This window comes from Cyprinus carpio, chromosome B21 (genome assembly GCF_018340385.1).
Source record: "Cyprinus carpio isolate SPL01 chromosome B21, ASM1834038v1, whole genome shotgun sequence".
Lineage (NCBI taxonomy): Eukaryota > Metazoa > Chordata > Actinopteri > Cypriniformes > Cyprinidae > Cyprinus > Cyprinus carpio.
The window spans coordinates 9,970,612-9,983,911 of NC_056617.1; the positions used below are offsets into that span (position 1 = coordinate 9,970,612).

General features: G+C 37.3%; 1 protein-coding gene across 8 annotated transcripts in view; it reads left to right on the top strand.

The window, feature by feature from the left end:
* The window catches only part of LOC109088616 (vav 2 guanine nucleotide exchange factor), a 192,218-nt gene that overhangs the window by 108,448 nt on the left and 70,470 nt on the right, over nt 1-13,300 (top strand). The gene's annotated exons all lie outside the window — the stretch shown is intronic.

Sequence of the window (13,300 nt, forward strand, 5' to 3'; positions counted from 1 at the left end):
TGGTCTTACTTTGGGTAGTTGTTTCACTAAAAATGGCTCATTTAAGTCATTTGTGAATTAGCTGTTTGTTTTTGATTCACTTATAAAGAATCCCTTTGATTACCTTCAGAGTCATTTGTTCAGGAGTTTAAGTACACAACGCGTGCATGTTTTTGATTGACTAGAAAGTGCCGCTCATAAAAATAATTTGTCCACTCGGTCATAGAAAAGAGGGCGACAGGATTTGTTTCGAGCAGGCTGGCTCATCCTTAAGCACACATACTGTGGAAAAGATGGCCATATCTCAGCACAAGTTAGCCTTGTCCCTTTTCTTTCTTCAGCAATTGACATCTTAATGGATTTCCCTAGTTGATGGTTGACTAAAAACTCCTAACGGTGCAGAGAGGGAAGCAGGGAAAGAGAATTGGTGTCAGAGGCATCACGTTTTAACCCAGTGAATGAGCTCAAGACTAAACAGCAGTTCCTGATTTTTGGAGTGTCATGGTGTTTTATTCTCCTGTCTCTAATGGAAGCGCCAACGTTTCCATCGGCAGAGTGCTGCAACGCTGCCACATCAGGTCAATTCAGCCGCAAGGCAATATCCCTAAAACACCACCAGTTTCCCATTAAACACTGTGACAATGAATCCACATGAATAGTTTGATAGCTGTTGTGACCATAAATCTGGTTGGCTGGAATGTACATAAGATTTAGCCTATACATTTATAGCCAAAAGTGCTTGCATTAGCTTAGGAAATCATTCAAGACTGACTAATATTACAGCACTTTTATTAGTGTTAGTACTTAAAATAAATGTAGAATTTTTTTTTTTTTTTTTTTTTGTTCTATTAAAACCATAATATTATAATATCATTTGTAAGTAGTAGTTATTATTACTTTGGCATCTGCTGTATGTTGCCACTGACTTTTAAAGGAATATTTTGTTTTCATGTCAATGTTAACTGATGATCACAGTTCAGAAAGGAGCAGTATTGAAGTTCTGATGTCTGACAGGCTCAGACATGTCCATTGCTCTGGCTGTATGCTGTGCAGGGATTGAGAGGTTTCCCTAAAGACTGCATAATCATTCCAGCCAGCTCATTAGGCCCCAGAGCAGTCCAGTGGCCCTGCTGGGTGTGCGCGTTGAACTGGCACTCAGCCCACACATTCAAAGCCAATCAACCTTCTCCAGAAGGAAAGACGGGGGAAAGAGATGCAGAAAGGGAGAGATAACAAGATACAGAGAAGGAAGGATGGAGATCTACACAGAGGGGGGTCATAACGTTCGTTCCCACCCCCTCGAGGTGCAGAGGAATTGAATAATCAAGCTCGATCAAGCTGGATTTCCGAGTACAGTGTGGCTGTGACGTCTTCCATCAGTGTAAACAGGATCTAGTCCTTGTCCAGAGAGGGGACATGCAAGAATAACTGAGATCAAGTCACTATTTTTATGTGATGTAGTCAGTTGCTGTTCACTACCACCAGACTAATTGTTGAGATCAATTCTAGCTCAGTGTGTGAGCATCAAGGCTTCTTTCTTTCTTTCTTTTTAATATTGGCCATTTATTGGCTATTGCTCATAACATGAAAATAATTATCAGCTTATCATTATCAGAAGGAATTTGATATTTTTGTGCTTTCCTAAAGGATTCAGATATGTAGACATAAGCCTGTTAAACTAATCTACATGTTTTTGTTGATACAAAGCAGGAGTGTCAGTGTGCTGAGATTTTGTGGGATATAATGTGATTAATATGGCAGTATCTGCTTCCTGTCTCAGTCTTTCCCTCTTCCTGTTGATTCAACCACAGAGCTGTGCAAATTGAGCAAACCAAAACACCATAGATATATAGATAGTAGGGGTGGGAATCTATGGGTATCTCACGATTCGATTCGATTACAAAAAATTTTCCCCATAAAATTAATTTTTTCCCCAATCAATTCTTCTGCTGTGCAAATACATCTTTACAACTTTACATGTTTATAAACTTTTTGTTTATAGTTGGAATCTCTGTATGTCAGTACTGCCATCTTAAAAATAAGGGTGTGAATCTTCTCTGGTTTCACAATTCAATTCAATTATCATTATCATTATCATTATCAACTTAATAGATGCGTCACATTCTCAGTTTTCAATATTACATGGCTGCATTTTCATATAAATTTTATATCAAATTTATTTTGTGCAAAATTAACTTTTTTTTATTATTATTATATAAGCACAGGAGGCTATTTTTTTAAAACAATTACTTATTTAAAATAAGTGTTCTTTAAGTGTCCAAAAATTTTACAGACAATAGGATTTTTATTTTTTTCCTCAGCATTATTGCCGTTTGATTATTACTGATGAGATCATAGACGGTGACAGCTTTAACAGGCAGCATTCACACTAATGCACAGATCTATTTCGATATCAGATGTTTTGTCCTGCTCTGGAAGCATAACTGACTGTGTGTACATCAATTTCATATAAAAGTATTTGAAAATGCAAGTGCATTTAACCGCAGCCGCAATTGAGCTTCAGGACAACAAACACAAAGCGCACGTGAAAGTCTGTCAGTGCGCGAGTTTCGTGCATCTAATAGTACTGCATTCCAAACGGCATAAATGAAAACATATCTAAAGTAAAACACATGTCATGCAATGTGCAAGTGTCTCACAGTGCAAATTCTGTGCAATGAAGCCCGCCGCGTCTCTAGTGCGCACACATGCCATATGTGGGAAAAATAAACAAGCTCAGAATCGATTCTGAAATGTTCAGAATCGATTCAGAATCGTTGAAGAGAGAATCGTGATGCATCGGAGAATCAATTTTTTTCCTCCCTCCCCTAATAGATAGATAGATAGATAGATGGATTCCAATCTTATTTTTTTTATTAGTTTTACCCTTTTTGGTCTGATTTTTGTAACGTGTGAAAAAAAGCTGAAACTGAAAGTAATGCATGTTGATGGCCAGAACTGTGGATGTCTCTGATAGTTATTCCCTTGCTGAAGAATGTGCAAGCCTCTCACAGGGCATTTGAGCTGGGACAGGTGAATCGTGATAGCCCAACAATAGAGTTTATGTGCATAGTAGAGCCATGAATCCCTACTGAGAAATGAGAATGAATTATCTTCTGTGTTGTATGATCTCCATTACAAAAGAGCCGGATGGATACACTACCGTATCCACAGACAGAATAGACTCCACATGCACTGGGTGCTTTCTTGGATGGGTCCGTCTGGACATGTTCCTAGCCAGGGGCTCATTCATCAGAGACTCCGAAGTGAATAAGCGACTGTGTGTGTGTGAGAGGCTCTAGCAGACTAGGTGACAGGCTGAAGAGATGAGTTCAGGAGATTTATGACCCTGATCTGTGATCCATGATGGACTGAATGTGGAGCTCAAACCCTTTTGATAAACTCTCTTTCTCCACCACTTCCTTATTCAGTGTTTGACTTCAAAGAATCTGAGATTGATTTACAGACATGTTCTGTTTCATAGTCTTTTTGTCTTTTCTCTGGACTACAAAATATGTAAGCCCATTTTCACCACAAAGGTAAAAACTTTTTGACTTTTTATCTTTTATCTTGCAAAGTTGGTTTTGTTCTTTGTAACTTTATATATCACAATGTGACAAATATTTTGGGTCAGTAATATTTTATTTAATGTTTTTGAAAGAAGTCTAATGCTCAACCAAAGCTGCATTTGTTTGATCACAAATACAGTAAAAACAACTATATTGTGAAATATTATTACAGTATTACATTATTTAAAATAACTGTTTTCTATATTTTAAAATGTGATTTATTTCTGTGATGGTAAAGCTGAATTTTCAGCAGCCATTACTTACAAATATCTTTTTAGTCATGTTTTATCAATTTAACAATTTCTTGCTAATTACTATACTAATTGCTATTTTTATTTTTATGTGTTTTATTTTCTTTAATCTTACCTACTCTCAAAATTTGAATACAATTTTTATTTTAAACCTTTTACTTTTCATAACCAACAGTTTTGTGTGTCATATTTTAGTCCAAGAAACAGGGTTTCTCCACACATTATTCATGCTTTGTAACTGTTCTAAACCACTGAAATTCATTGTACAAATTTCACATTTCACCACCCAGAAACAAATGTGCTGGCAAATCCATTAGACGGCTTGTACCTTCCACAGCAATGATTGTGACAGAGAATGTTATTTGTATGGAATGGTTGATTGACACATCTAAGCAATGAGAAGCCTATTTGCACTTGTCATAAGAGAGAATTATTAACCATCTACGCCTCGGCCAGCAAACTTTGATTCTCGCTCTCATTAGCATTATTCAGCAGTTGGTGTGTCGTTTTGAGGTGGTGATCCTGCCATCGGGAGAAACCATCATGGATTTGTATTTTCAACCAAACAAAAAAACGGGGAAATGCCATCTCGCCCCACATCAGGGTGTGTCTGTTGCCTGGGAAGCATGCTAACACCCTGTGATGTGTCTGGCTATCTCCAAAGGTTAACCGCTGAAGAAGTCACCAGCCCAATTTGACATGACATCTCCCCCCCCAAGAGTTTTTGGTGGGTGTTGGGTAATATAGCACCTCCATATTCCCTCAAACGGTATTGTAATGTTGTAATGCCTACATTTACTTGTATCATTTAACATGATTTTCGTTGTTAGTGTTTTATTTATTTAGTTTTCCTTTTTGTTAAATTCATAGTCAGCATTTTAGTCTAGTTTTCACTTTCATTAATGAGTGGTTTGACATGTTTGCTAACTCCACAGATAGAAACCAGCGTATGTATTTGGTGAACTCTGCAGAAGAGGTCATGACCTGTTGAAAACTGTCACAGCGAAACATCTCATTGAAGTCAGGCTCTTTTTAATGAAGATGTGAGCCTGTGCTTTTGATCTCATTCGTGGAGAGATTGGCAGCACCTCTTTCTTCAGTCACATCTGAGCGAGTTATGGGATGATGTCTCATTGGGGTGATTCCAAATCTTTTTATATATTTATATTTTGTTCTCCCCCAGGCTTCAAACCCACCTTGTTATTTTGAGTCCCCCCAGCTGCGAGAGAATAATGCAACCTGACAATCTTGTCACAATCCCTTCCAACACCTCCCCCCCCCACACACACACTCGTTTTTATACACCCCCTTCCCTGCGTACTGAAGATCAGAGAGGAGAGTGGATTTATCAGTCAGTGAGTAACATGACTATCTCTCTGTCAGGATTGAATGTCAGCTTTGATGAGGAACTACTAGTGTCGATTCTTTGTTTAATCACCATCATCATTAGAGTTCTCAGTGGCATTATGGTTTGAACATCTTTACACTGCTGATGGCAAATTTCTAAATTAGTAGTTTAAAGGGGTCATATGATGCTGCTAAAAAGTACAATATTTTGTGTATTTGGTGTAATGAAATGTGTTTATGCGGTTTAAGGTTAAAAAAACACATTATTACACTACGAAGGAGTGTACCTTGGTCTTGCAGCAGCCACATGTGACAACCCCGGGCTGGACGCAGCTTCGTCCATGGTGAAAGCCGATTCAGCAATCCACAGTGCAAAGTTGATGTATTTCCTCAGCGACCAGCACGGATCAGCCCCAGGCATGACGAAGCGGATATTGTCCTCTTTTGGAAGGCCAAACAAAGTAGTTTTGCTTTCACAGTGAAACACACAGCATCTATACGACATGGTGGCAGCGGCAACAACAATACTACAATGAGAATAAAAGGTATCTGGGCGGCATTATGCAAATCTTCCCACATAGTGACGTAGATATGTGGGGGCGTGTCAGAACGAGCCGTTTCAGGGGGGCGTTGGCGAGTGTTAATTTTATAAAGAATATCTCTTTGGATTTGAGACTTTAGTCTTTGCAACTTCACAGATCTAATTTATTCACCAAGAGCTTGTAACAAAATCGCATCATATGACCCCTAATGATAGAGAGCTGTACAGGCATTCTCTAAGAAGCTACTCTAAATTGGATTGGTACAGCACTACTTTTTGTATGTGTCTGAGCATTTTTAAATCTGTCAATTGTGTACAAATACCACATACATTCCATTTATTAGCCCTTTAGGAACCAAATTCAACACCCAGTGGTAAAAGATCTGGTTTGGCAGCTGAGACCAGCTCTTTTACACCATGCTCTCCAACATGTTTTTCAGTCCCACAGTTTTATCCTCCTCCTTTGTGGTTTTTCTGTCAAAGAAACCTCTTTATTTTTGTCCACTTTTGTAAAAGTGCATGCTCGGAAGTTGAATTCTCAAAGGCACAAAGTTAATTTCATCCCTAAGCGAATTAACTTTTTAGACTGTTATACTGAAGAATCAATTTTTTAGACTCTAATACTATTTTTATTGAATCATGCCCTGTGAAATATTTCATATACAGTGTGATACATACTAACACTGTTTCGTTATGAGATAGTGTATAAAGGTGCAGTTGTTAGATATGAAGTTATAAATACAAGAAACAAAGTTACAAGTACCTTTTTTTTTTTTACTTTCCATAGATGCACCAGGTTAGATAGCTGATAATTATTTTTATGATTTTATTTTGATTAGAGATGCACAATATTATCGGACCGATATTGGAATCAGCCAATAATGGCTTTAAATGTACATATCGGCATCGGCCTGATATGAAAAATTATGCCGACATGTCCTGCCGATAAGAGGAATACGTTAACTCACGTGCTCAGGGTGTGCTAGCGATTAGATCACGTCAGCATTGTGGTACATTCTTGAAGCAAAGTTTTGCCTGAATGGTGATTAGATTCACTGGTTTGGTTCGCTGCATTTAATCTGATAATGCATGTACAGAGTGACATGTTCGGTGTTTGATAGAGTAAACCATAATAGCACGTGCAGCAGCAGCCTCCCTGGATCCTAATGCCTGTTCGGTAAGGAGTTTTAATTCTGTAAGGGTGCTGTTGGCCTACTTCTAATAAAATGAAAGTAAAATACACAAAAAACGTGTAGATTGTGTTTCTGATTAAAGAAAGCAGTAATAGATGTTATAAAATCATTAGTATTATTTTTTAACAAATTATGAGTTCTAAAAGATTTTCCACATTTTTATTACTCTTTTGCTTAGACTATCTACAAATGTTACATCTTAAAATAAAATGTTATGGTTACTACTGCATATTTAAAAAAATAAAATGCAGCGATAGATATATAGTTTATTTATAGTTATTTTCAAAGCTTCAATGTACTGTCATTATAAAAGAACTTCATTATTGTTTATTTAATTCTAACAAATAAGTTCTTGTTAAAAACTAACCAAAATGATAAAAAAAAAATTGCTTATAATTTCCACACAGGAGAGACTTGGTGATGTTTCCAAACAAAAAGGAAATATATATCGGCATCGGCTATCAGCCAAAATTAGTTAAAAAATATCGGCATATCGGATAGCAGCAAAAATCCAATATCGTGCATCCCTAATTTTGATGTTATTGGCAATCCTAAATGTTATGGGCGATAATACAAAAAAGTAAACAATCTATATGCTGATGCAGTAACTAAAAAAATACTATTATTACCAATATTGTGCAGTATTGTGCATCCTTGAATATAAACAGATTTTGGATTTCAGTGGCTGTAAAAAGATATTACATCTCAGTGGGGGGAAATCTTCCATTGTGGCCTCTGCATCCAATGACCTTATTGAAAGAATCTGCAGCAGAGGTGTCATGTGACTCTGCCCTCAGGTGTCCATCATAGAGGTCGCAGCGACACAGAGCGGTGTTGCCAATTAGGCCAGTGCTCCAAATGGAAGGCCTTTGTCCTGCTGTCACGTCAACTGCCACTGGAGAGACCTCCTGCGGGCCTTCATTTGACTCCCACAGACACTCCTGTACTGTAACAGAGAGAGCAGCAAGATCAGTATAAGATCAGTCATTATGTTTATCCTCTGTCCTTTTTCCTCTCTCACTGTTCTTCCCTTTAGCTAACAGAGAGGGTCACTTCTCACAGTAAGAGCAGGTCAGCATGAACATGTGAATTTTCTGTAAATCAGTAGTTGCTCAGTTCTGCTTACCAACGCTGCATTCATTTGGTCAAAATACCATCTTACTAACAGACGTGATGATCTCTTGTGATTCAATTTTGATGAAAATAAGATAAATACATAGAGCTGTGGTTTAATTTAATGGATTTTCAGTGCCTTGACCCGTGGGTACTTAGCTTAAGTAGGCACTCTGTACTTGACCACTGTGGGCCTTGTTTGAACATGATAGAGAAGCTCTGCATGGCTGACCTTCCACATTAGAGGGCTCTGACCCCTTGACTGTGAGATTGGATATGGATATGGATAAGGAAGAAATCCATCTACTTTACAGTGAGAGCGTATCAGTGCACTCCCTCTGACTGAGATGGATGAAGCAACACCGCTCTGCGTTTGCTTTGGCTCGCTATAAAGAAAGGGAAGAGGGTTCGATTCAGAGAAGAGGATCTGCGCATCCTCGCCAGACACAACAGTCGATGTCCTGGGACAGTCTGGAGGACAGAGTCAGAGGGAACATCCGGCCATTTATTCTTCCCAACTCACCTTTATCTCCTCCAGTGCAGAGCTCCAGCCCTGGCCCTGCTCACCCACCCTTGGACACTCATATTAAACCCAATCTAATCCCATCCACTCATGCATGAGAGCATGAGAGCCTGCCCAACGGCTGCCTCAATCTACCTAGCATCCCCTGATGTGTGTCCCTGTGGGTGCCTTGCTGATAAAACCAAATGTGGAGGAATTAGTTTTAACTTCAAAAACACGGTGCTCTCCGAAGACACGCCCTACACCCTACAAACTAAACCTGCAGAGGAGGTAGAGAGAGAAGAATGCATGGATACAGTTTCTAGGGAGTGAACACTAAACTCATATCATTGTCTTGTAATCCCTTTGTGTTCTCGGATTCCTTGGATTCCAAGAGTGAAATCCCTCCTTCGCTCTGTCTTACACAATCCATTGTTGTCACAAGACACACTCACAGTGATCTTTTACAGCTGAACATTTCTCTGACCTTGTGCTTTTCACTAAACCCATCATGATCTTAACCTATATTTTGCATCAGTAGAAAATTATTACAGAGGTTCCAATGCAACATTGTGTTGATTTGTATCATTCTTTTTGTTTTGTAAGATACCCATCTCTACTGATATTACCTGTGTGAAGGGTTAAGGATATTATAAATGTAAACAATTAACATTTAAGCATTTGGCAGATACTTTTATCTACATTACATTTTAGGTTAAACCCACATCCTTGGCGTTGCAAGCATCGTGCATTCTGTAGTTTGCATTTTTCAATGTTAAAATACTTAATTTACTTTAATACTTTACTATATCCATGGGTGAGTTAATGATGACAGAATTATTTAGTTAATGATGACAGAATCATTTTTGGGTGAACTAACTGTTCAATATGCAGAGACACTTTAATAAAAAGAACTTTAGTGAAATTGATTGATCATCTTCACAAAATAAATATTGAAATTGTTTTGTTTTAATTTAGATTGTCACAGTTTTTAAAATGTTTATTATAGATTCTAGGGATGAAACAAAATGAAACACTGGGGCGAAGGCTGAATACCGGACACAGTTTTTCGAGTTTTTTTCCCATGTAGTTTGTCAATGTTTTTCACCATTGCATAAATTAAATGGCCAAAATGTGCTCTTTTTTTCTTGCTTTTCAAAGAAAAAGAAAAAATCAATTACAAAATGACGATTTAAAAATATTTAACACTGAATATTTTTAACATTCTAGCAGACACTTTACCAACAAAGCACAATTTTACTTAAAATTGGTAATAAGTTTGTAAAATCATATTTTTTGGCCATGAGACCCCCTTCTTGAATCAGGCATGTATTTTTTTACTGTACAATTAAAAGCAGCCTTGTTGAGTAGCGACTTCATTTAAAATGTTAGAAAATATTACAGATCCCAATTTGAACACTGTGTGAATGTTATAATAAATGTATTAACAGAGCTGTTGTAATGATTATTATCATTATTAGTCTTTTTATTTTATTTTACAGAACAACAGTAAAATTACAATACTAACGTTTATGAATGTCGATAGAGTCCTTGCGTTTTCTCAACTTTTATTTTGTCGCAAACACGCAGGAAGACATCAACGCTTCTTTTTGTTGTCAACAGCAGATTTATAAATGAGCTCATTACGAATACGTCGCATGTATCACATTGTCACGTGCCTTGTAAAAATTCATAAAAATGTGACTGAGCAACTGACGAGTAACACTGGTTCAGCACAGATTTTCCTTGCGCTTTGGACTTTATACCCTGGTTAACAAGCAGATAGTGCGGTGAGTTTGTGCAGCACTGTCAGAATACATGTAATATCATATCATTTGTTTGCTACAATTTATTGTGTCTTTTCGCTTATTTGGCCGAACACCGAAAAAGCTTTTCTTGCTATTTTTGGCCGAAAATTCGGTTCATCCCTAATAGATTCTCATAATTTAAAACCTACTGTATAACCACCTTTACACTGCAAAGATGGTGTCACCTTATTTATGTCGACAGAACACGCTTTATGCTACAAATTTAATTTACTGACATTGTATTTATGTAAATGCATATGTGGTTTGAAGTTTTACTAGGGGTTGGCGATATGGGAAAAATTTACGATTCTTTATGTTGGTTTTACTATTTTGCCAGTTTTCTGAGCATTACAGCCAAACTAATTTCCCTATTATAAAGACAAAGCCTTTCAAGGCAGCAAAATTAAAAAAGAATTGCAGATGTTTAGGCCAAAGTGGGTGAAGATAAAAATCTTTGTCATTTTTTTATCTTTGTTATTAATAAATAAGAACGAAGATACACATTACAACTGTGTACCACCAACTGTTTGGTTGCTCACATTCTTCAAAATATCTTCTTTTGTGTTCAGCACAAGAGAGAAATTAATACAGGTTTGGGACAACATGAGAGTGAGTAAATAATGACAGAAATTAATTTTTAGAGTGAACTATCCCTTTAATGACAGTCGGCTGCATGTTAAATACTGTGTCTTTAAAACCTGCACACATCTAATTTACAGGCAAACTGTTTACATTCATTTTATACATAACCAACTGAGTCTATATGTAAAGCTTTTGTGTTTTGACAGTATAAGCACAAAAGATAACTTAGTTCAGTAATCAGGCGCTGTTTGACAGGCTTTTTAATGCTCACACTTCCGGTTGTACATGCTCTGAAAAAGCGCACGTCAGACCAGTGAGTGAATGAATTATTTAACTGGCAAGGCTTTAAAGCACATGCAAATAATGTACTTTTGTGATTGTGAATAAGTGCAGTGTCGTGTGAGAGCAACTTTACCGCTGAGTTAACACTGATGTGATGTGAATGCATATTGCACTGTACAGTGAGACGGAGGCGCCAGAACTGCAACTAATAGAATGTGCGCTGTAGCACGATACAACAATATTTCTTCAAAAGCAGATTGTGGAAACATATTTATCATCCACGATCAAAAATCATTATATCGCACATGCCTAAGTTCTACCTTATGCTGTATTTTCAGGACAGGATGAGCATTTCAGTCACATTTCACATTGGACCAATCAGCTTAAGCCGCTATAACGATTTACCCGCTTTGTAAACAAGCATCACATGTGGTTTTGACTGTGGCGTCTGGCACTGAGAGCGAGAGATGGTAGGGTATGCTTGGCAGAACACACCTCTCATTTCCTTTGTTAACTTATGAAACAAACTGTAGGCCTTTTGTCTGTTTCTGGACTTATTCGGTATGAGTCAACGAGCGTAAAAATTCTCAGTCTTCTTATTAAGATTAAGATTTAAAGCTGTGTGTGTGGCATAAGCAGTTCTTTGTGTTTTCTGTATTGTGCTTTTTGTGTGTTTTCCCTTTGCTTTAAGCAGAATGCATTACAGCATGTTCCATCTATAATCACAGATATTATGGCTCTGTTAAACCTTTTCAGAGAGCAAAGCCTATGCGGAAACATTACTGTTCATTTTGTGGTAATTTGGCAGTATTCTCTCAGTGGAAAGGCAGGTACGAGACAGGTGGTGTTCACAAGTGACTGCGGTTTAAGTAAATAACCTTTTGCTTGGCTAGCACCATTGCTTGGTGGATTTGTAAACACAGGGAGCCATGCCAAGACCACAAGAGCCCTCCATCTGATAAGAGCTGTGTAATGATTTTCAAATGGGAATTTATACTCCACTTTATTTGAGGGGCCACTTTTGTCTGGTTATGCACTCATAATATACCACACACACAGCGTGTAAAAAAAAGATTTTATGTGTGGACACTGTACATAGTCATATTTATAACATAAATGCACACATAGATTTATGTCTAGTTTAAATTTGAATGGAATTTTCAATGGGATGAAAAAATGTACTGTGGTGAACACTTATGTAAAATTAAAAAACACATCAAATTACCACTATAACCTGTAGATGGCAGCAGACGAGCACTTATTGGCTTATTAGTCATTCATTTATACTTTTTACTTTATATTTTGTAATTATAAAATAACAATTATAAAATCACCATTATAAAATATCAAATCATCAAGAAATCACATTTTGTCAGGTTCACTCTGTATTGATATTGTGGTATGTGTGCGGCAGTGGACCACGCTTAATTTGAAGACAAAAACACAGTTTAAAATGGAGTAGAAAAGTGCAAGGTTTCTAAAAAAATAATGAATAGAGCATAATATATTGGCTACAAGAAGATTTAATCTGGCTGCAGAAGAACACAACTGGTTTGCCTGATATAAAGAGACGTATTCTCTGAAACAGAGCTTCCCACTTGCACAATACAGAAATATCTGCTAAGTGTGTTATTTATCTTTGTCAACCTGGCAACCATGTGTACACGCTCTCTCTCCACTGTGGATAAATGCACTTGCTTTCTGAAAACACCGGTTAGCTTGCAGTTTAGAGATCTCCACTTCAATATTCAGAAAAATCAGAAAAGTATAATTTAAGTGTAATTTATCAACTGTTCATTTACGACAGACAGAGAGAGAGAGAGAGAGAGAGAGAGAGAGGCTGTGTAAGTATTAATTACCACTGTTTTGCCAAGTTTCTTTATTAACAGTGAAGCTGTGGCTTTAATTACTTTAGAAACTGATGTTACCAGCTCCTTGTTGAGAAAGATAATGATGCTCTTGAGCTTATTGATAAAATTGTGGGGCAGCGCTGATAAATTTGTGTTGCTGAATGTCTGTGTGCGTGCGCATCGTAATCTGTTTGAGTGACTAAACGTGTGTGTGTAAAATACAGTAAAGACCGCGTTAGTTTAGAACTCTTCTAATTTTAATTTTTAAAATGTAGAGAGTGCA